Genomic DNA, 26,097 nt, shown 5'->3' with positions numbered 1-26,097 from the left:
TCATTTATCTTAAAAAATTATTAAAAGGCAAATTCTGTGTGTATTACCACAATAAAAATTCTTAGAACTTTAATAAATTAAAAGAAAATTTTAAAAGTGTTTAAAATGCTGCTTGACAAGAAAACATATTTTAACACAAAACAAAAGAAAAAACATAAAAACACCCCAAAGGTGAAATAAAGACTTTCTAAGACATATAAAGCTGAAAGAACCCATCACTAGAAAACCTGCAGTATAGGAAATATTAAAGGAAGTCCTTCAGACAGAAGAAAAATGATACCAGATAAAAATCTGAGTCTAAACAAATGTCAAAAATGGTTAACTACAATGTAAATATTTTATAATTATTTAAAATGCCTATTTAAAGCAAAACATTTTAAAATATAGTTGGGCTTATAACATATGTAAAGCAATGTTTAAGACGACAATAACACAAAGTCTAGGAGCAAGAAATGGAGAAATTCTGTTATGAGGCTCTCATATTATACTTGAAGTATTATTATATCACTTGAAAATACAGTCTAATGATTTAAAGATATATACTACCAACCCTAAAGCTTCTACATTTGAACACTCAATAGACTGATATGCTTTCCAAATCCAAATCAAACATTTCCAAACGTAGATAATATAATGGGCAAAAAAACCCCCAAGTTTCAATAAATTTAAAAGAATTTAAGTTATACAAAGTTATTCTCTGATCACAAGGGAACTAAAGTACAGATCAATAATGTAATTATATCTAGAAAATCCTCAGATATTTGGAAACTAAGTCACATACTTCAAAATAAAGCACAGGTCAGAAGAGGAAATTAGAAAGTATTTTGAACTGAATGAAAACAAAACAGAACACATCAAAATCTCTGGGATAAAGCTAAATAAATAGAAATGTATAACGCTAACACCTATGCTAGAAAATAAGGTCCAAAATCAGTTACCTCATTTTATACTTTATAAAATAGAAAAAAAAGAAGAGCAAATGAAACTTATAGAAAGCAGAACAAAAGAAATACATAGTTCAGAGAGGAAATCTAGGCCATAGATAACAAAAAATCAATAGAGAAAATAAGCAAAGCCAAAAACTGCTCCCTGAGATCAATATAATCTATAAACTTCTAATCATACTGATCAGACAAAATAAAAACAAATTAACATCAGAAAGAAAAATTGAGACATTATTAATGATTCTAAAGATAATTAGAATGTGATAATTAGAAAATCTTATGAATAACTTTTGTCAAGCAATTTGATGATTTGAATTAAATGCATACATTCTCTGAAAGAGATAATGTCCCAACATGAGGACAACATAACTCTTACACTAAAACTAGGGAAAGACATTATAAGCAAAGGAAACTACATCCCAGTATACCAGTATCTTCCATGAATACCAGAACTATATACCAAAATCCTCCATGAATATAGACTTCAAAAATCACAACAAAATTTTAGCAAATGAAGCTCCACCATGTATAAAGTTTACTACATTTTGACCAAGTGGGATTTAGCCAAGTAATAAGGTTTAACATTCAAAATTCAATCAATGTATTTCCCCATAAGTTGTTTTTTTTTTTTTTTTTTTTTTTTTAGTTTAGTAGCTCAGTCGTGTCCGACTCTTTGCAACCCCATGGACTGTAGTCTACCAGGCTCCTCTGTCCATGGGATTTTCCAGCAAGAATACTGGAGTGGGTTGCCATTTCCTTCTCTAGAGGATCTTCCCCACCCAGGGATTGAACCCAGGTCTCCCACGTTGTAGGCAGACGCTTTACCGTCTGAGCCGACCATTTCAATAGGTGCAAAGTATTTAACATAATCCAATATCCAATTTTGATTAAGAAATAAAATCTTACCAAGCTAGTATAGAAAAGAAACTTTCTTAACTTGATAAAGGATATCTACAAAATCTATGGTTAACATCACACTTAATGGTAAAACACTGAATGCTTTTTCCCTAAAGGCAAGAACTTCATGGAAAGTCAAAAGGATGTCCATTTTTACCCATTTTCTTCATCATCATACTGGATATTGGGCCCAGGGCAGTAAATCAAGAAAAGGAAATAATAGGCATCTGAATTGAAAAGGAAAAAACAGAAGTCTTTATTCACATATTACATGATTGTATACGTAGAAAATCTGATAAAAGCTACTAGAAGTAGTAGTGGGTTTAGCAAGATGAAAAAAAATCAATATAAGCATTAAATTGTATTTCCATGTACTATAAAATTGAAAGAGTAATTCTATTTATAATAGCAACAAAATATAACATACTAAGGAATGGATCTGATAAATGGTTCACAAGACCTGTGTTCATTGAAAACTATAAAATATTGCTGAAGGTAATTAAAAAAGACTTAAGTAAATGAAAATATCTACTGTGCCCATGGATCAGAAATTCAGTAGTTATTAACATGTCAAGTCTTTCCATATCAACCTTTAGATTTAATTATATGTAGAATACATCATACAAAATGCTGGGCTGGATAAAGCTCAAGCTGGAATCAAGATTTCCAGGAGAAATATCAATAACCACAGAAATGTAGATCACCCCACTCTAATGGCAGAAAGTGAAGAGGAACTAAAGAGCCTCTTGATGAAGGTGAAAGAGGAGAGTGAAAAAGTTGGCTTAAAGCTCAACATTCAGAAAACAAAGATCATGGCATCTGGTCCCATCACTTCATGGCAAATAGATGGGGCAACAATGGAAACAGTGACAGACTTTATTTTCTTGCACTCCAAAATCACTGCAGATGGTGACTGCAGCCATGAAATTAAAAGATGCTTATATAAAAAGCTGTGACCAACCTAGATAGCATATTTAAAAGCAGAGACATTACGTTGCTGACAAAGGTCCTTCTAGTTTTTCCAGTAGTTATGTATGGATGCGAGAGTTGGACCATAAACAAAGCTGAGTGCCAAAGCATTGATGCTTTTGAACTGTGGTGTTGGAGAAGACTCTTGTGAGTCTCTAGACTGCATGAAGATCAAACCACTCAATTGTAAAGGAAAGCTGAATAGTTGAAAGTTAAGTCGCTCAGTCGTGTCCAACTCTTTGCAACCCTGTGGACTGTAGCCCACCAGACTCCTCTGTCCATGGGATTCTCCATGCAAGAATACTGGAGTGGGTTGCCATTTCCTTCTGCAGGGGATCTTCCTGACCCAGGAATCAAACCCAGGTCTCTCGCATTAGAGGCAGACGCTTTAACCTCTGAGCCACCAGGGAAGCTGTATTGTAAAGGAAATCAGTCCTGAATATTCATTGAAAGGACTGATGCTGAAGCTCAAGGTCCAATACTTTGGCACCTGGTACAAAGTACTGACTCACTGGAAAAGACCTTGTTGCTGGGAAAGACTGAAGGCAGAAGGAGAAGGGGAAGGCAGAGGATGAGATGGTTGGATGGCGATGGACATGGGTTTGAGCAAGCTCTGGGAGTTGGCGATGGACAGGGAAGCCTGGCTTGCTGCTGTCCTTGGGGTCACAAATAGCCAGACACAACTGAGCAACTGAACTGAAGACATTTAATTCAGTGAAACAACAAATCTTAATATACAACCTGAAATTATAAAATGTCTTGAAAAAATATAGGGTAAAAGCAAATTCTTAGCTAAAACATAAAAATCATGATCTATAGGGAAAATATTTTAAAATTAGGTTTATCAAAATTAAGAACAAAATATCAATAACCTCAGATATGCAGATGACACCACCCTTATGGCAGAAAGTGAAGAGGAACTAAGAAGCCTCTTGATGAAAGTGAAAAAGGAGCGTGAAAAAGTTGGCTTAAAGCTCAACATTCAGAAAACGAAGCTCATGGCATCTGGTCCCATCACTTCACAGGAAATAGATGAGGAAACAGTGGAAACAGTGTCAGACTTTATTTTTGGGGGCTCCAAAATCACTGCAGATGGTGACTGCAGCCATGAAATTAAAAGATGCTTACTTCTTGGAAGGAAAGTTATGACCAACCTAGATAGCATATTGAAAAGCAGAGACATTGCTTTCCAACAAAGGTCCGTTTAGTCAAGGCTATGGTTTTTCCAGTAGTCATGTATGGATGTGAGAGTTGGACTGTGAAGAAAGCTGAGCACCGAAGAACTGATGCTTTTGAACTGTGGTGTTGGAGAAGACTCTTGAGAGTCTCTTGGACTGCAAGGAGATCCAACCAGTCCATTCTAAAGGAGATTAGCCCTGGGTGTTCTTTGGAAGGACTGATGCTAAAGCTGAAACTCCAGTACTTTGGCCACCTCATGCAAAAAGTTGACTCATTGGATAAGACTCTGATGCTGGGAGAGATTGGGGGCAGGAGGAGTAGGGGATGACAGAGGATAAGATGGCTGGATGACATCACCAACTCGATGGATGTGAGTTTGAGTGAACTCTGAGAGATGGTGATGGACAGGGAGGCCTGGAGTGCTGCGATTCATGAGGTCACAAAGAGTTGGACACAACTAAGCAACTGAACTGAACTGAACTGTGCTTCGAAATAGGGCTTCCCAGGTGGTGCTAATGGTAAAGAATTCGCCTGCCAATGCAGCAAACTTAAGAGAGGCAGGTCCGATCCATGGGTGGGGAAGATCCCCTGCAGAGAGGCACCCCAACTCACTCCAGTGTTTCTCATGGACAGAGAAGCCTTGTGGGCTACAATCCATAGGATTGCAAAGAGTTGGACATGACTGAAACGACTTGGCACAGCACAGTGCTCCAAAATATGCTGCTAAGAGGATAAAAAACAAAAAAATACTAACACTGAGAGAACATGCTTGTAAATCATGTGTTCAGTAGTAGATTTTATCTAGAATGTGTATATTGAAAAATCTCAAACATTAATAAGAACAATCCAATTATTAAAATGCTCAGTATATTTTAATAGACATTACATAAACAAGATATGCAAATGAAAATATGCTAATCATCATTATCTATTAAGGACATTTTTACTAAAACCATAATGAAATAACATTATACACCCACCAGAATGGTTAAAATTAAGAAAAGCTAACATAATCACATGAAGTATTGGTATGAATGTGGAGTAACTAGAACTTTTCATCACTGCTAGTGTGAACATAGAATAGCACCACTACTTTGGAGAACAACTTGAAATTTCTTAGACATTACATGCCTACTATTTGATTCAACCATTCCATTCCTAGATATTTACTTATGAAAAATGGAAGTATATGTCCATAGAAAAACATGTATATGAGTATGTGCATCAGTTTTAACTGAAGTAGCCCCAAACTGGAAACAAACCAAATATTCATCACCAGGTAAATCGATAAACAAATTACAGATTATGCATGCAGTGAAATATTACTCAGTAATAAAAAATAGAATTATTGATACACACAGCTACATGGATGAATCTAGAAAGAATTGAAAGAAGACATACAAGATAATTCCATTTATAAAAAACTCTAGAAAACGCAAACTGATCTAGAGTAATAGGAGGATCAGTCGCTGGCTGTCTGGGGGTAAGCATGGGAGGGCAGAAAACAGGAATTATAAAGAGCAAGAGAAAATATGGGGGATGATGGGTATATCCATTATCTTGATTGTTGTGCCAATTTCATGGGTGTATACATGTAAAATATATCAAAGGATGATTTTAAAATATGCAGTTTACCATATGTGTATTATACTTCAGTAAGACTGTTTAAAGTCTTTTCTCTCAAGGAGCTTTCAATCTTGAATTTTGGGGGGAGACATTACATGGCTCTACAATGATCTTTTGAGATAAAATATTCAAGTTAAATACTACTGAATTATTTTAAGGAGAAATAAAAGCATCTGTCAGTTTGACAAATAAAGTTCCCTTTTAATTTTCTCATGTACCTAGACTGCCAAAGCCTCTTAGGTTCTTATTGAAAATGTGGTTGGCCTACTAAAAAGATAAACTTGTATCAACATAATGTCTGTGAAACAATGCCCTGAGGCAGCTTCTGACCTTTCTCCAGTAGGTATAGTTTGGTATGGTTCATCTACTATGAATTTCACAGCAGGTATAAAAATTAGACAGTTGGGAATTTACTAAGAAATCAAATATGACATCGTCATTTGTTTAAATCAAGGAATGACTTGTTTTTCAAGACGGTAAAGTGTCTGCCTACAATGCAGGAGACCTGGGTTCAATCCCTGTGTCGGAAAGATCTCCTGGAGAAGGGAGTGGCAACCCACTCCAGTATTCTTGCCCCCACCCCAAAAAAGGGGCTCAAAGAAATACACATTACTATATATAAATTAGACAATTAAAAGTCCAAGGAGAGGTCATTTTTATTAATCTTATGGTTTATCTATGTTATTTAGAAAGCTCAAAGTTAACCCCCTGAAGAACTGCAAATTACTTATTCATGTCACTTATTTTTCTCATTCATACTTTCACTTATTTTCTCAATAAACTCACAGGAAAGATTGCTCTTCCAGTGCTCCCATATTCTTTCACTGATTTTTACTGATCCTGCCCCATCAGATGCTCTTTACTGTTCTCTCTCTGCTTAATTTGTTTTCCCCAGCTTTCTCCAACTTATTCCCCACTACCACATCCTACTCCTCATTAACCTTACAACTGCCCACTTTGAGGATGTTTGCAGAAAACCCACTGTTGCAAAGAGATAAATAGTTGTCATAATACATATGTTGAATAAACACAATCTATAATATAATCAATGTGCAACTTTTCTTTGTATCTCACCATTAGTTTAAAATCTGTTACTTGAGACTAACATTTGTATCCCTGGATAGAAATTTGGAAAGAAATCATGAATTTTGTGCTCACTCTTAGATAGAGTCTTAGTTCAGCAATTAGGAAGTGTCTGGTAGAAGATAATCAATACTTTGATTTTCTTCCCAGATTAAATTTTTATTCCTTTTCTGTAAGCTGGTTAGAAGTTGTCTGCACCATCATGAAATGATCCTGATTCAATTTTCTCCCTTTTTTCCTACTTCTGTTATCTTCACTTGTTAGCTGCTATGTTAGGCCATTTCAGGTTCAAGAAGAGAAGGAGGAAAGGTAAGAGGCAAGGATTTTCTCATTAGGCTGAGTGGCTTTCTACTTTCTGTGTCTGACATATGATAAAAGCCAACCTTCAGAGGGATATAAGGGTCCTGTAGAGATTTCTACCAATGGGAACATTCTTGTGAAGTTCCTCTGATCCCTACTGGGCACTACTCTATACTGAGTGGTCAATTGCAATTCATTCTGCAAGCTCTACCATCCAAATTTGTCTTCAGTTTCATGTTGCAACCCTGAGGTTCCCCTTCTGAACAGGACTCAAAACAATACTATATATCTCTCCATGTAGTCCACTTGGAGTAAGAAATTTTCTCTTGCATTCCTTGCATCTAAAAGGCAAATATTCTCTTGTAAAATCTTCAGATAGGCATGCTTCTCTCACACAGTTTAGAATCTAGTCTGTCATATTGGTTTTTGAGTTAAAACTTCCATTTTGAGCCCTATGATGCTAATTAGGCTTAAAGTCTTAACAGCTCTCATGATCATTGTCTCTAAAGCAATCACTCCAGTTGAGTTCAGTTCAGTCACTCAGTCATGTTCGAATCTTTGCAGCTCCCAGGGCTTGCTCAAACTCATATCCATTGAGTTGGTGATGCCATCCAACCATTTGATCCTCTGTTATCCCCTGCTCCTCCTGCCTTCAGTCTTTCCCAGCATCAGGGTCTTTTCCAATGAGTCAGTACTTCAAATCAGGTGGCCAAAGAATTGGAGCTTCAGCTTCAGCATCCAGTTCTTCCAATGAAAATACAGGACTGATTTCCACTAGGATGGACTGGTTTGCTCTCCACGCAGTCCAAAGGACTCACAAGAGTCTTCTCCAAAACCACAGTTCAAAAGCATCAATTCTTCAGCATTCAGCTTTCTTTATGGTCCAACTCTCACATCCATACATAACTACTGGAAAAACCATAGCTTTGACTAGACAGATCTTTGTTGACATAGTAATGTCTCTGCTTTTTAGTATGCTGTCTAGGTTGGTCACAGCTTTCTTTCCAAGGAGCAAGCATCTTTTAATTTCATTAAAATTAATGCTGCAGTCACCATCTGCAGTGATTTTGGAACCCAAGAAAATAAAGTCTGTCACTGTTTCCATTGTTTCCCTATCTATTTGCCATGATTGATGGGACTGGATGCCATGATCTTAGTTTTTTGAATGTTGAGTTTTAAGCCAGTTTTTTCACTTTCCACTTTCACTTTCATCAAGAGGCTTTTTAGTTCCTCTTTGCTTTCTGCCATAAGGGTGGTGATCTGCATATCTGTGGTTATTGATATTTCTCCTGGCAATCTTGATTCTAGCTTGTGCTTCATCCAGCCTGGCATTTTGCATGATGTACTCTGCATATAAGTTAAATAAACAGAAGACATTATACAGCTTTGTTGTACTCCTTTCTTAATTCTCTTACTCCTTAAGACATTCAAAACAATTTCTGGATATAGAATTTCAGGTCTTATTAGGTAAGAGTGAGCATTTTATATATGCCCACAGGCAGGGTGTTCAGAGAGCAAAAATTTTTTCTGGAATGTTGGAAACCATTCCGCAAAGGCAGCTGACATAAGCTTTAGCTATATTATTTATTCCAAAACTATTCAAACTAGAAAAAAAGGGAAGTTTTCATTGCTTTGCTGTTGTTTTTTAGTTGCTAAGTTGTGTCCAACTCTTTTATAACCCCATGGACTGCCAAGCAAAAGTTGTGCTTACTGCCTGATGGGATTATAATCAAGCCACACTTACTCACTAGTCAGTAGAGAAATAACACCAGAAAGAATGAAGAGACAGAGCCAAAGCAACAACAACACCCAGCTGTGGATGTGACTAGTGATGGAAGTAAAGTCCAATGCTGTAAAGAACAATATTGCTATAGGAACCTGGAATGTTAGGTCCGTGAATCAAGGCAAATTGGAAGTGATCAAACAGGAGATGGCAAGAGTGAATATCGACATTTTAGGACTCAGCGAACTAAAATGGACGGGAATGGGTGAATTTAACTCAGATGACCATCATATCTACTACTGTGGGCAACAATCCCTTAGAAGAAATGGAGTAGCCATCATAGTCAACAAAAGAGTCTGAAATGCAGTACTTGGATGCAATCACAAAAATGACAGAATGTTCTCTGTTCATTTCCAAGGAAAACCATTCAGTATTGCAGTAATCCAAGTCTATGCCCCAACCAGTAATGCTGAAGAAGCTGAAGTTGAACAGTTCTATGAAGACCTACAAGACTTTTTAGGATTAACACCCCCAAAAGATGTCCTTTTCATTATAGGGGACTGGAATGCAAAAGTAGGGAGTCAAGAAATACCTGGAGTAACAGGCAAATTTGGCCTTGCAGAACAGAATGAAGCAGGGCAAAGACTAACAGAGTTTTGCCAAGAGAACCCACTGGTCATAGCAAATACCCTCTTCCAACAACACTGGAAAAGACTCTACACATGGACATGACCAGATGGTCAATACCAAAATCAGATTATATTCTTTGCAGTCAAAGATGGAGAAGCTGTATCCGGTCAACAAAAGAAGACTGGGAGCTGAATGTGGCTCAGATCATGAACTCCTTATTGCTACATACAGACTTAAATTGAAGAAAATAGGGAAAACCACTAGACCATTCAAATATGACCTCAATCAAATCCCTTATGATTATATAGTGGAAGTAAAAATAGATTCAAGGGATTAGATTTGATACACAGAGTGCCTGAAGAACTATGGACAGATGTTCATGACATTGTACTGGAGAGGGAATCAAGACTATTCCCAAGAAAAAGAAATTCAAAAAGGCAAAATGGTTATCTGAGGAGGCCTTACAAATAGCTGTGAAAAAAAGAGAAGAGAAAGGCAAAGGAGGAAAGGAAAGATATACCCTTTTGAATGCAGAGTTCCAAAGAATAGCAAGCTGCTGCTGCTGCTAAGTCATTTCAGTCGTGTCTGACTCTGCGACTCTATGGACAGCAGCCCACCAGGCTCCTCTGTCCACAGGATTCTCTAGTCAAGATTACTGATGTGGGTTGCCATTTCCTTCTCCAAAGAATAACAAGGAGAGATAAGAAAGCCTTCCTCAGTGATCAATGCAAAGAAATAGAGGAAAACGATAGAATGGGAAGACCAAAGTTCTCTTCAAGAAAATAAGAGATACCAAGGGAACATTTCATGCAAAGATGTGCACAATAAGGACAGAAATGGCGTGGACCTAACAGAAGCAGAAGATATTAAGAAGAGATGGCAAGAATACACAGAAAAACTGTACAAAAAAAGATCTTCACAACCCAGATAATCACGATGGTGTGATCACTCACGTAGAGCCAGATACAGATACACTGGAATGTAAAGTCAAGTGGGCCTTAGGAAGCATCACTACCAACAAAGCTAGTGGAGGTGATGGAATTCCAGTTGAGCCATTTCAAATCCTAAAAGATGATGTTGTGAAAGTGCTTCACGCAATATGCCAGCACATTTTTTAACCTCAGCAGTGGCCACAGGACTGAAAAGCTCTCTTTTCATTCCAGCCCCAAAGAAAGCCAATGCCAATGAATGCTCAAATTACTGCACAATTGCACTCATCTCACAGGCTAGCAAAATAATGCTCAAAATTCTCCAAGCCAGGCTTCAACAGTGTGTGAACTGTGGACTTCCAGATTTCAGCTGGATTTAGCAACAGCAGCAGCAGAAAAGGCAGAAGAACCAGAGATCAACTTATCAACATCCGTTGGATCATCAAAATAGCAAGAGAGTTCCAGAAAAATATCTACTTCTGCTTTGCTGACTAGGCCAAAGACTTTGACTGTGTGGATCACAACAAACTGTGGAAAATTCTTCAAGAGGTAGGAACACCAGACCACTTGACCTGCCTCCTGAGAAATCTGTATGCAGGCCAGGAAGCAGTGGTTAGAACTGGACATGGAACAACAGACTGGTTCCAAATAGGGAAAGGAGTACGTCAGGCTGTATATTGTCACCCTGCTTACTTAACTTATATGCATAGTACATCATGAGAAATGCTGGACTGGATGAAACACAAGCTGGAATGAAGATTGCCAGGAGAAATATCGATAAACTCAGATATGTAGATGACACCACCCTTATGGCAGAAAGCGAAGAAGAACTAAAGAGCCTCTTGATGAAAGTGAAAGAGGAGAGTAAAAATGTTGGCTTAAAACTCAACATTCAGAAAGCTAAGTTCATGGCATCTGGTCCCATCACTTTATGGCAAATAGATGGGCAACACTATCTGTCAGGAAACACTGACAGATTTTATTTTCTTGGATTCCAAAATCACTGCAGATGGTGACTGCAGCCATGAAATTGAAAGACGCTTGCTTCTTGGAAGAAAAGTTATGACTAACCTAGATAGCATATTAAAAAGCAGAGACATTGGTTTCCTAATAAAGGTCTATCTAGTCAAAGCTATGGTTTTTCCGGTAGTCATGTATGGATGTGAGAGTGGAACTATAAAGAAAGCTTACCGTTGAAGAATTGATGCTTTTGAACTGTGGTGTTGAAGAACACTCTTGAGAGTCCCTTGGACTGCAAAGAGATCCAACCAGTCCATCCTAAAGAAAATCAGTCCTGAATATTCACTGGAAGGACTAAAGCTAAAGCTGAAACTCCAATACTTTGGTCACCTTATGCTAAGAACTGACTCATCTCTAAAAATCCTGATGCTGGGAAAAATTGAAGGTGGGAAGAGAAGGGGATGACAGAGGATGAGATGGTTGGATGGCATCACTGACTCAATGGACATGAGTTTGAGTAAACTCCAGGAGTTGGTGATGGACAGGGAGGCTTTGCATGCTGCAGTCCTGGGGTCGAAAAGAGTTGGACACGACTGAGCGACTGAACTGAACTGATTCATTTACCTATAACTTGAACTACCCAAATAGCCTAGAACAAGATGGAAGGCACATTGAGATCCTTTGGTGTGTATTGATCATGACTCTGACTGGGATCCAGGTGACTGGTCAGAAGTCAAAAAAATCATAGAGGGCTTAATCTAGATGGGGATCTCATGGCCTATTTACTGTTCTTCCTCACTTACAAATAAAAGATGTAGCAGCTGGAAATGAGTCTTTTAAAGAGGGTTGGCTTCAGGTGGAGGAATGCATCGAGAAAGAGAGTACTGGTAAAATGTGGAAGGAAATGGAAGATTACAGAAATAGACTTGTTGACGTAGAAAACAGACTTGTGTTTGCCAACGGGGGAGGACATTGTGGGAGGGATGAATTGATAGTTTGGGTTTAACAGATGCAACCTATTATATATAGGGTGATTAAACAAGATCCTGCTATATAGCACAGAGAACTATGTCCAATTTCTGGGGATAAACCATGAAAAATAATATGAAAAAGAATGTATATATATTTACATATAATTGAATTTCTGCTGTACAGTAGAAATTAACAGAAAATTGTAAATTAGCTATTCTTCAATAAAATAAATTTTTAAAAATATATTCCTATTAATGGAGAGAAAGCTCTAAAACTTCCATTGTTACTTTTGGATCAGGAGACAAGTTTAATATTTCTTCACAAAAAAATTTTAAAAGACTAATTTATTGCATTACTTGTAAGGATTAATTTTTTAAACCTCTGTTCCATTTCTACTGATTCAAATTTATTTTTATCAAATATGATTGAAAATGAGGAGGACTTTTGCCCTATGCTAAACCCACAAGATATTAGTGTAAATCTATAGGTCAGTATAAATTATGGATAATTGGTAAAGCACCAATCATATTCAAATTCCTATATTAATACAACTCAACTATTGTACTGAAATCCTCAATATATCAATAAAAACAAGTAGATAACAGAAATTGCAGAAAAATTGTGTCTACACAGAAGTATATACTTCAGTTCAGTTCAGTTCAGTTCAGTCGCTCAGTCGTGTCCGACTCTTTGAGACCCAATGAATCGCAGCATGCCAGGCCTCCCTATCCATCACCAACTCCCAGAGTTCACTCAGATTCACATCCATCGAGTCAGTGATGCCATCCAGCCATCTCATCCTCGGTCATCCCCTTCTCCTCCTGCCCTCAATCCCTCCTAGCATCAGAGTCTTTTCCAATGAGTCAACTCTTCTCATGAGGTAGCCAAAGAACTGGAGTTTCAGCTTCAGCATCAGTCCCTCCAAAGAAATCCCAGGGCTGATCTCTTTCAGGATGGACTGGTTGGATCTCCTTGTAGTCCAAGGGACTCTCAAGAGTCTTCTCCAACACCACAGTTCAAAAGCATCAGTTCTTCAGCGCTCAGCTTTCTTCACAGTCCAACTCTCATATCCATACATGACTACTGGAAAAACCATAGCCTTAACTAGACGGACCTTTGTTGGCAAAGTAATGTCTCTGCTTTTTAATATGCTATCTAGGTTGGTCATAACTTTCCTTCCAAGGAGTAAGCGTCTTTTACTTTCATGGCTGCAGTCACCATCTGCAGTGATTTTGGAGCCCCCCAAAATAAAGTCTGACACTGTTTCCACTCTTTCCTCATCTATTTCCCATGAAGTGATGGGACCGGATGCCATGATCTTTGTTTTCTGAATGTTGAGCTTTAGGCCAACATTTTCACTCTCCACTTTCACTTTCATCAACAGGCTTTTTAGCTCCTCTTTACTTTCTGCCATAAGGGTGGTGTCATCTGCATATCTGAGGTTATTGATATTTCTCCCAGCAATCTTGATTCCAGATTGTGATTCTTCCAGCCCAGCATTTCTCATGATGTACTCTGCATATAAGTTAAATAAGTAGGGTGACAATATACAGCCTTGATGTACTCCTTTTCCTATTTGGAACCAGTCTGTTGTTCCACGTCCAGTTCTAACTGTTGCTTCCTGATCTGCATACAGATTTCTTAAGAAGCAGGTCAGGTGGTCTGGTATTCCCATCTCTTTCAGAATTTTCCACACTTTATTGGGATCCACACAGTCAAAGGCTTTGGCATACTCAATAAAGCAGAAATAGATGTTTTTTTGGAACTCTCTTGCTTTTTCCATGATCCAGCAGATTTTGGCAATTTGATCTCTGATTCCTCTGCCTTTTCTAAAACCACCTTGAACATCTGGAAGTTCACGGTTCACGTATTGCTGAAGCCTGGCTTGGAGAACTTATTATTGTTTAATTGGCCTAACCAACTGACTTCTTGTAATGACTACTTTGTAGGAATTGACTCCATCTTTGGGGAAAATAAAAATTGGGAGCAATAAGTAAGAAAGATTTTTACCTTAACATCTTGCTAAATATTTCTTTCCTTCTCTTCTCTTTTCTTCCTTTCTTTTTTTACTTGTGGCTAAAATCTGGCTCTCTACAAGGCTGGATAAGGCATCTTGCTTTCTTGTCATTCCTCAACTCAGGGCTGGATGTGTGCCCAAAATGCTATTGAGACAGAGTTTGCTAAGTACTTTGGGAAACTTCAGGATAAAAGATACTATAATTATGCTGATATTTAATAAGCTTCAGGTTTATGGTCTCCCTTTTTTTCCTTTTACCTCTATCACTTTTTTAAATGTAATAAATTTATTGTATATCAATATCAAATAGTTACATTGAGTAAAAGACAAAATAAATACTCTTTTCTTTTTTATTGGAGTATAGTTTGATTTACAATGTTGTGTTAGTTTCACATGTACAGCAAAGTATATGTATATACTCTCTCTCTCTATATATATATATATCAGAGAAGGAAATGGCAACCCACTCCAGTGTTCTTGCCTGGAGAATCCCAGGGACGGGGGAGCCTGGTGGGCTGCCATCTATGGGGTCGTGCAGAGTCGGACACGACTGAAGTGACTTAGCAGCATATATATATATATATATATATATATATATATATATGTACAGAGAGAGATTTTCAGATTCTTTTACATTATAGGTTTTTACAAAATACTGAGTATCATTCCTTGTAGGTTCTTGTTGGTCATCTATTTTATATAGTACTGTGTATATGTTAATCCCTATCCCTCTCCCTTCTTCTCCTTTGGTAAACATAAGTTTGTTTTCTATGACTGTGGGTCTATTTCTACTTTGTGAATAAATTCATTTGTATCCCTTTATTTCAGTTTCCACATATAAGTAATATCATATGATGTTTGTCTTTCTTTTTCACTTTGTATGATAATCTCTATGTTCATTCATGGTGCTTCAAATGGCATTATTTAATTCTTTTTTATGGCTTACTAATACTCCATTAGTAATACTTAGTAATACTTCTCATCTTGGAATGTGAAATCAAGTGGGCCTTAGAAAGCATCACTAAGAACAAAGCTAGTGGAGGTGATGAAATTCCAGTTGAGCTATTTCAAATTCTGAAAGATGATGCTGTGAAAGTGCTGCACTCAATATGCCAGCAAATTTGGAAAACTCAGCAGTGGCCACAGGACTGGGAAAGGTCAGTTTTCATTCCAATCCCAAAGAAAGGCAATGCCAAAGAATGCTCAAACTACCACACAATTGCACTCATCTCACATGCTAGTAAAGTCATGCTCAAAATTCTCCAAGCCAGGCTTCACCAATACATGAACCGTGAACTCCCTGATGTTCAAGCTGGTTTTAGAAATGGCAGAGGAACCAGAGATCAAATTGGCAACATCTGCTGGATCATGGAAAAAGCAAAAGAGTTCCAGAAAAACATCTATTTCTGCTTTATTGACTATGCCAAAGCCTTTGACTGTGTGGATCCCAATAAAGTGTGGAAAATTCTGAAAGAGATGGGAATACCAGACCATCTGACCTGCCTCTTGAGAAATCTGTATGCAGGTCAGGAAGCAGCAGTTAGAACTGGACATGGAACAGCAGACTGGTTCCAAATAGGAAAAGGAGTACATTAAGGCTGTATATTGTCACCCTGCTTATTTAACTTCTATGTAGAGTACATCATGAGAAATGCTGGACTAGAAGAAACACAAGCTGGAATCAAGATTGCTGGGAGAAATATCAATAACCTCAGATATGCAGATGACACCACCCTTATGGCAGAAAGTAAAGAGGAGCTAAAAAGCCTCTTGATGAAAGTGAAAGAGGAGAGTGAAAAAGTTGGCCTAAAGCTCAACATTCAGAAAACGAAGATCGTGGCATCTGGTCCCATCACTTCATGGGAAATAGATGGGGAAACAGTGGAAACAGTGTCAGACTTTATTTTGGGGGGCTCCAAAATCACTGCAGATGTTGAGTGATTGCAGCCATGAAATTAAAAGACGCTTACTCCTTGGAAGGAAAGTTATGACCAACCTAGATAGTATATTCAAAAGCAGAGACATTCTTTTGCTGACTAAGGTCCATCTAGTTAAGGCTATGGTTTTTCCAGTAGTCATGTATGGATGTGAGAGTTGGACTGTGAAGAAGGCTGAGCGCCAAAGAACTGATGCTTTTGAACTGTGGTGTTGGAGAAGACTCTTGAGAGTCCCTTGGACTACAAGGAGATCCAACCAGTCCATTCTGAAGGAGATCAACCCTGGGATTTCTTTGGAAGGAATGATGCTAAAGCTGAAGCTCCAGTACTTTGGCCACCTCATGAGAAGAGTTGACTCATTGGAAAAGACTCTGATGCAAGGTGGTATTGAGGGCAGGAGGAGAAGGGGACGACCGAGGATGAGATGGCTGGATGGCATCACTGATTTGATGGACGTGAGTCTGAGTGAACTCTGGGAGTTGGTGATGGACAGGGAGGCCTGGCGTGCTGCGATTCATGGGGTCTCAAAGAGTCGGACACGACTGAGTGACTGAACTGAACTGAACTGAATACTCCATTGTCTTTATACATTATGCAATGTATGCATATAAATGTATATATATTTAGTTCCTTAAAATAGTAAAAGTAGGGTTACCATATGATCCTGCAATCCCACACCTGGATATACCTGGGGAAACTAATTAAAAAGGTACATGTACCCAGTGTTCATTGCAGCATATTTATAATACAATAGCCAAGAGCTGGAAGCAACCTAAATGTCAATCAACAGATGAATGTATAAAGAAGATATGGTATATATATATAGGTATATTTATATTTATATTCCACTTAGTTCTTTTACAGTGTTTCAAACAAAGGATAGCCAGTCGTTTAGGGAAGCCAAGAAAGATTTTGGGCCAAAATTGATTCTAGGACCTCTCTTCCTGTTATCCCTTTCCTCCAAACTGTATAACACAAATACTTTGGCATAAGTAATGCATATTTGGTGTGATAGATGAAAACATGAAGGCTGGAATGGTATGTGTATAGCTGTGCTGTGCTTAGTCGCTCAGTCATGTCCAACTCTTTGTGACCCCATGGGCTGTAGCCCAGCAGTCTCCTCTGTCCTTGGGAATTTTCCAGGCAAGAATGCTGGAGTGGGTTCCATGCCCTCCTCCAGGGGGCCTTCCTGACCCAGATCTCCCACATTGCAGATGAATTCTTTAGCATCGGAGCCAACAGGGAAGCCCATGAATACGAGTGGGTAGCCTATCCCTTCTCCAGGGGATCTTCCCCACCCAGGAATCGAACTGGGGCTCCTGCATTGCAGGCAGATTCTTTACCTGCTGAGCTACCAGGGAAACCTATGTGTATAGTAATACAGCGAAAACATTTTAATGATTTCAAGCTACAGATACATTTTATACAGCATGAGATCTCAACTGACCATCCTACTAGATATATATTTTATTTTTTAATGTATGGCAAATATGAATCTGTATCTCTTCCATAGTTGAAACTTTTTGCAAAGCTTTTTTCATAACACTGCTTTTCAATCAGATCTCACACTATACATTGATTGTAAATATTTCCTTAAAATAAATATAATATTTAAAATGCAATTTTTAAAGACTAAAATCAAGCCACTGGAGATTGAATAACATATCTAAAGTGATCTTAAGAATACATATACTTTCACACTACATTTTAATTTTAACTCCTGTTATTACAGTAACTAGTCACAAAATGGCTCCCTATTCATGCAATATGTTAGCTGTAATGTTACTTAAATTGAACAGACGAGTGCTTCTAATAATGTATGTTTACTTCATGAACTTGTGGGCAATTACATTGTAATTATGTCTTTGTAGGTGCTTTTTACTGACATATAGAGCGCCAGTGCATTTTAAATGTAATTGCAGTTCTCTGTACCATTTAGCAAAGCTGAAAATTGTTAAAGGTTTGTAAATTACCTACATTTAGGCCATAGGCAACTAGGCAAATTAAGTGACACTGTCAGAAATGTTACAACATAAATTGGTACCAAGTATAAATTCAAGGTACACTTTTCTTTTCTAAATGAGTCTCGTTTATATTAATAGAGTACCTTCTAAAAAAGATAAGCAAAAAAGAAAGAAAAGTGCATACTGCTCATTGATCAGCATTTTAATGCACATGGAAAGCAATGAAAGTGTTAGTCACTCAGTCATGTCTGACTCTTTGACCCCATGGACTATAGCCCACCAGGTTCCTCTGTCCATGGGATTCTCCAGGCAAGAATACTTGAGTAGGTAGCCATTCTCTTCTCCGGAGGATCTTCCTGACCCAGGGATTGAACCCGTCTCCCGCATTGTAGGCAGATTCTTCTCCGTGTGATCCGCCAGGAAAGCCCTGAAAAGTGATGACTGTTCTGCAATGACGTTTTCAATTGTAAAACTATTTAAAATTAAGAACTTGGATTTGTTGTATAGTACTTAGGATCACTGAGTATATGATGACTCTGGAGAAGATCTCCTAACATAGAAATTTTATAAAACTATGTAGCAAAGTGGGGGAAAACTGGCTTTCAGAATTTAACAGATTTCTGTCACTTTTTATATCTATAGCCCTGTTCAGCAAGTAACTTCATTCTTGAGCTTCAACTTTTTTTAATTGGAGTATGCTGCTATTGCTGCTAAGTCACTTCAGTCGTGTCCGACTCTGTGCGACCCCATAGATGGCAGCCCACCAGGCTCCCCAGTCCCTGGTTGCCATTTCCTTCTCCAATGCATGAAAGTGAAAAGTGAGAGCCACTCAGTTGTGTCTGACTCTTAGCAACCCCATGGACTGCAGCCCACCAGGCTCCGTCCATGGGATTTTCCAGGCAAGAGTACTGGAGTGGGGTGCCATTATAATTACTATAAAATATTGTGTAGGTTTCTGTTGTACAACAGAGTGAATTAGCCATACGTATACATTATCTTCTCTCTCTTGAGCCTCCCTCCCACTCCACCCATCCCATTCCTCTAGGTCATCACAGAGCACTGAGCTGAGTTCCCTATGTTATACAGCAACTTCCCACTAGCTTTATTACACATGATAGTGTATGTATGTCAATGCTACTCTCCCAATTCATCCTTTAATCTAAAATATGATGATAATAATAGTCAGCTTAAAAGACTACCATGAAGATTAAGATGGACTATTATATTCAAGCCCTCAAAAGAGGTGAGTTCCTTCAGTCTTCCCTTCTCCTGATAAGAAAATTTTTTTTTCTTTAGATGCAGTGAAGGCTTCTCTGAGGCTGTGTAGAATCAGCCGCGAAACTGCAAAGCTGACACGGATTTACTTCAGCCCATGGGATTAAAGAAACCTAGCGACGATTGTATCCTGAAAAATGTTCACTTTAGCTTCTGAAGCAATATCCCATAGAGGAGACTAGTCTCCAAAGACCAGCAACGGCAGTTAAGGAAATTAATTGTGAAAGTATTACTCTGTCACTTTGTACCTTCAGGCCAGTCGCTTATTGATGGCAAGGGTTTAGGTTCAGATAAAACCATTTCACCCATGCAAGCCCTCTCCATTAAATGGGAAACGAGCCTCTGAGCTTGACAGCACAGAAAGCTCTGCTGCTCAGAAAGCCATTCTTAAAGGGTCATTTTATTTATTTGTGTAAGATTAGAGAGTCAGTATCAGGCCATATTCTTAGAATACAAATAATGAATTAATAATACGATAGAATTACATGCATTTTTAAAAGTCCCATATTCATATGACATAGAAATGATCACAATTAAAGTTATTAAGTGGGAAATCCTGTAGCTGTGGAGAGAAGCACTGAATAAGCATCAGACAGCCACTAACAGGGAGCTGTTTCTCACTGAGTAAGCCCAGGCACATCGCTTGCCACTTGGAGTCACAATTTCCTCTTTAAAAAAGTAGCAATAATTAAGAACTGCCATCCCTCCTCAGACTTTAACTTTCAAAATGAGATAACATATGAGAAAATACTTTATCTATGCATATAGTACTTTATAGTGTACTAATTTTTTTGGTAGACATTTGGCCTGGAAACTTAAAATGATGATATTTTTCTCTTTCTCATATTCTTATCATTATTTTTTTCATCTTGCCTAGTGAAATGATTAAATATTGGCTTATTTATCAGAAAAGTAAAAAAAAAAAAAGCCACCACCATATTCCTACAAGCAAAAATAACAGTGCAAGAACCCTGTAATGTGTTTCATTTTCCATATAAATGAGACCAATAGAAGTATATCCATAAATTGGAAGGTTGGGGTTGATGTGTATCTATATATATATGACTATACAAAATAGAGAACTACTGAGAACCTACTTAAAATGCAGGAACCCTATTCAGTGCTCTGTGGTGACCTAAATGGGAGTGAAATCTACAACAGAGAGGATATATGTATACCTGATTCACTTTACTGTACTGCAGAAGTTAACACAACCTTGTAAAGCAACTATACTCCAGTAAAAAACAAAGTTTTTTAATTAAAAAGGAAGTGTATCCATAGATGGAACTAAGACATCCTCCGTTGTCCACTCACAAAGGAAGCTGGCGCAGTAGAGTCCAGTGGCAAATGTGACTTAAGGTTGGCAGTGAAGGGAGCTTCTTGGGAACTAGAGAGGCTGTTTAAGGTGGATTTGGGATTTTACAGGGCTCAGAGAAGGAGACTATCAGGTCCAGGAGCATATAGTAGCATGTGTTGAGAAAGTTTTCTGGAAAGATAGCGGGCTAAACATGACAGGGATTAGCACCCCATGAAACTAATTGGCTTCCTGAAGAGAAAACCAGTGAGAAGACCCCAGGCGTGTTCAGAGACCTAGTGAGGCCAGAGTCTTTGTTCTGTTCTGTAGTCTTTGATCCAGCTCAGAATAGAATATTATTAGCACAAGGTTGGAGAAGGCAATGGCACCCCACTCCAGTACTCTTGCCTGGAAAATCCCATGGATGGAGGAGCCTGGAAGGCTGCAGTCCATGGGGTCACTGAGAGTCGGACACGACTGAGCAACTTCCCTTTCACTTTCACTTTTCACTTTCATGCATTGGAGAAGGAAATGACAACCCACTCCAGTGTTCTTGCCTGGAGAATCCCAGGGATGGGGGAGCCTGGTGGGCTTCTGTTTATGGGGTGGCAAAGAGTCGGACACGATTGAAGCGACTTAGCAGCAGCACAAGGTATTTCAGAATCTCTAGAAACCTATGTCCAGTGAGTTGAGGGAAGGATTTAATTTCTCTGAAAATGAAATGGGAAGTTTTCCTTTGGGTCTGATTCTTAGAAGACCACTGATGCCAGAGAAGCAACACATGTGGAATGATGGAGCCAGGCTACCAAAAAGTGGCCTTGGAGAGCAAACAACAGTGTGTGGGTGGGAATTTGGAGAGGAAAGGTTTTTCAGCATCTACATAGCTTACTTCCCATTTTCACCAAGGTTGGCTTTATTAGACAAACTCCTAAAATGGAACTGACTTTTCTATAAGTTATTTCTGCTGTGTGAAGAGTAGACAATGGACAATATAATGCTGGTGATGAAAATAAAGTCCATTAAAAAGTCCTCTTAAATATATCTGTTTCTCTGAACTGCTTGACAATAAGAGGGATTGATTCAGCATATATTTCAACTCACACATTACAGAAGGGGAAGTCAAGATTGACAAAGGATGAATGACTGAAAACAGACTGAGAGAGTGTTAGGAGAGGCCTGCCTCTCAATGTTTCTATGTTTCAACGATGAAAAACCTGAACCTCTGGCCAGTGGTGATAATGAATTATCCTGACGGTTTTTAGGTGGTGACCAGAGGCCTAGAAATGTGCAAAAATTGAATTTATGGAGAAGGCAGTTATATTAAAGACTTGGAGGAAAGGTTTCTTTCTTTCTCTTTTTCTGATTAGAAGCAGTTACTTCTTTTAGATAGGACAGCATGTCATATTAGCATTATTTATTAACTAACACATTATTTCTCCACTGAACTAGGTAAAAATTAGCTAACTTCAAAGTAATAATAATCCTAACATTTACTGAACGCTTGTATTCCAGGGCATTCTAAATTCTTTGTGCATTAACACTCCAGTGAAGAAAGTGGTATTCTCATTTGCATGTATGCATGCATGTTTAATCGCTTCAGTTGTGTCTGACTCTTTGAGACCCTATGGACTGAAGTCCACCAGGCTCCACTGTCCATTAGATTATCTAGGCAAGAATACTGGAGTGTTGCTGTGCCCTCCTCCAGGGGATCTTCCCGGCCCAGGGACTGAACCCATGTCTCCTGTGTCTCGTGCATTACAGGCAGATTCTTTACGCATTGAGCTACCTATGAAGCCCATTCTCATTTGCACCTAGGAAACAACATGCAGAGTATAAGCATTTGGAACATGGAAGGTCATACATAGACTTGGGACTTGGAAAATGTACTCAAAAACCCGAGTGGTCCAATCTGGAACCCCCTTTTTACCACAGTGTGATTTAAAAAATAAGAACAAAAACTAGCAATGTACCTAACAAGAAAATTATACTTTTATATCAATAAAGCTCTAAAATCTTTTAAAAATCTAAAGAAAATTTAAGCTGTTAGAAACACCATCTTCTTGGGAGGGATCTCAGTGAAGGCTTATTCTATCCTTAAGGCTCATAGGAGGGTTGTGACAGTCTTTTACTTAGAACAGCAGTCAAGTTCGTGCTGGGATGTTGGTCATGATTGGTTCTTGTTTGTTTGTTTTTTCAAATGCATATAGGTAAAAATTGACCATAAGCTGAAATATGAAACCACCTCATGAATCCGTGCTTCCTCATCCTTTCTCACTGCACAATGTGATTCAGCCTCTTACCACCTGCCCTCAGGGTTACTACTGTGGTCTCTTGGCTGATCTCTTTCTGTCCAGTTCAGTTCAGTTCAGTCGCTCAGTTGTGTCCCACTCTTTGTGACCCCAGGGACTGTAGCATGCCAGGCTTCCCTGTTCATCACCAACTCCCGGAGCTTGCTCAGACTCATGTCCATCAAGTTGGTGATGCTATCCAACCATCTTATCCTCTGTTGCCCCCTTCTCCTCCTGAGTTCAATCTTTCCCAGCATCAGGGACTTTTACAATGAGTCAGTTCTTCGCATCAGGAGGCCAAAGTATTGGAGTTTCAGCTTCAGCCTCAGGCCTTCCAATGAATATTCAGTACTGATTTACTTTAGGATGGACTGGATGGATCTCCTTACAGTCCAAGGGACTCTCTAGAGTCTTCTCAAACCCCACAGTTCAAAAGCATCAATTCTACAGTCCTGTTTTCTTTATAGTCCAACTCTTACATCCATATACGACTACTGGAAAAACCTTAGATTTGACTAGACAGACCTTTATCAGCAAAGTATTAACATGCTGTCTAGGTTGGTCATAGCTTTTCTTCCAAGGAGCACGCATCTTAATTTCATGGCTGCAGTCACCATCTGCAGTGATTTTGGAGCCCCCCAAAATAAAGTCTGTCACTGTTTTCTTTGTTTCCCCATCTATTTGCCATGAAGTGATGGGACTGGATGCCATGATGTTAGTTTTTTGAATGTTGTATTCTGTCCATGCTTCTCTCAAATTTAGTCCATGCTACACCCAAGATCATCAGAGTGGCTGCTCTGCCTTCACTTTCTGTGGCTCTTTACTTTTTCTCACACTAAATCCACCCTTCCCTTTGCAACTTGCTGGGCCCACCCCCACCCCCATTCTCTGTGAATACATTAGCTACCCAGATGTATTTCTGACCCTTTTCTATCAATCAGACTCTACTCCAAAAAGCATGTCATCTTCACTCCCAGCTTGATCATTTTGCTCTCCCTAAATTCCCTGCTCTCTTTTCCTCTGCAAATATACTCATTATTCATGGCTTAGTTTGTGTCTACCCTTCATAGTGACACCTTCTCTGTTGACCAAGTCTTCATTAATTTCCCCCTACTTTCAACTGTATGATATATCTTCTGCAGTATGAAATTAAATAGGTACTTAATTATATATTACACCAGTTATTATTAATTCAAGGCAGAAGTCTTATCTTCCTAATTCAATAGCAGCCTCTTTGAGGGCAAAACTCTTTTCTTTACTCTCTTTTAATAGCAGAGATTCATCAAAAGTCTTGTCTATTGTCAAACCATTGATTATTTCAGTTGGAAATAAATTTGGCTGCAGGTATCAGAGATACAACCATAGTGACTTAAACACATAGAGGTTTGTAATTATTTTTTCATGTAATTAAAAGTCTCGAAGGAGAAAGCAGCTGGCATTGGTTCAGTGGCTCCAGTGCCCAGTTGTTTGGTCACTAAGTGAAAGTGAAAGTGAAGTCGCTCAGTCTGTCCAGCTCTTTGCTACCCCATGGACTGTAGCCTTCCAGGATCCTCTGTCCATGGGATTTTCCAGGCAATAGTATTGGAGTGGATTGCCATTTCATGTCCAGTTCTTCGGGGACCCCATGAACTGTAGCCTGCCAGGATCCTCTGTCCATTGGATTTCCCAGGCAAGAATACTGGAGTGGGTTGCCATTTCCTTCTCCAAGGCATCTGCCCCACCCAGGAATCCAACTCACGTCTCCTGCATTGGCAGGCAGATTCTTTACCACTGAATCACCAGGGAAGCCAAGTCTCTGCAGTTCTTTCTGGTCTCTTCCTTATGATCTAGGAAGGGTTCTGGAGCTCTAACCATCATGTGTGAACTCCAAGCAGGAAGAAGGTAGAGGGAGCAAGAAGTCACACTTTAAACTGTTTTCCCTAAAGCCCTACCTGATTTATCTTTATATCTCATTGATCATATTGATTACTTTTCTCTTCATGGAAAATCTCTTTATTAAGAAAACAAGTAATCTCCACACTGTTCTCCATAGTGGCTGTACTAGTTTGCATTCCCACCAACAGTGTAGGAGGGTTCCCTTTTCTCCACACCCTCTCCAGCATTTATTGCTTGCAGATTTTTGGATCGCAGCCATTCTGACTGGTGTGAAGTGGTACCTCATTGTGGTTTTGATTTGCATTTCTCTGATAATGAGTGATGTTGAGCATCTTTTCATGTGTTTGTTAGCCATCCGTATGTCTTCTTTGGAGAAATGTCTATTTAGTTCTTTGGCCCATTTTTTGATTGGGTCGTTTATTTTTCTGGAATTGAGCTGCATAAGTTGCTTGTATATTTTTGAGATTAGTTGTTTGTCAGTTGCTTCATTTGCTATTATTTTCTCCATTCAGAAGGCTGTCTTTTCACCTTGCTGATATTTTCCTTTGTTGTGCAGAAGCTTTTAATTTTAATTAGATCCCATTTGTTTATTTTTGCTTTTATTTCCAGAATTCTGGGAGGTGGATCATAGAGGATCCTGCTGTGATTTATGTCTGAGAGTGTTTTGCCTATGTTCTCCTCTAGGAGTTTTATAGTTTCTGGTCTTACATTTAGATCTTTAATCCATTTTGAGTTTATTTTTGTGTGTGGTGTTAGAAAGTGATCTAGTTTCATTCTTTTACAAGTGGTTGACCAGTTTTCCCAGCACCACTTGTTAAAGAGATTGTCTTTACTCCATTGTATATTCTTGCCTCCTTTGTCAAAGATAAGGTGTCCATATGTGTGTGGATTTATCTCTGGGCTTTCTATTTTGTTCCATTGATCTATATGTCTGTCTTTGTGGCAGTACCATACTGTTTTGATGACTGTGGCTTTGTAGTAGAGCCTGAAGTCAGGCAAGTTGATTCCTCCAGAACAGTGTGGAGATTCCTTAAAAAATTGCAAATAGAACTCCCTTATGACCCAGCAATCCCACTGCTGGGCATACACACCGAGGAAACCAGAATTGAAAGAGACACATGTACCCCAATGTTCATCGCAGCGCTGATTATAATAGCCAGGACATGGAAACAACCTAGATGTCCATCAGCAGATGAATGGATAAGAAAGCTGTGGTACATATACACAATGGAGTA

This window comes from Budorcas taxicolor, chromosome 1 (genome assembly GCF_023091745.1).
Source record: "Budorcas taxicolor isolate Tak-1 chromosome 1, Takin1.1, whole genome shotgun sequence".
Classification (NCBI taxonomy): domain Eukaryota; kingdom Metazoa; phylum Chordata; class Mammalia; order Artiodactyla; family Bovidae; genus Budorcas; species Budorcas taxicolor.
Note: the sequence above shows the minus strand (reverse complement) of the source record.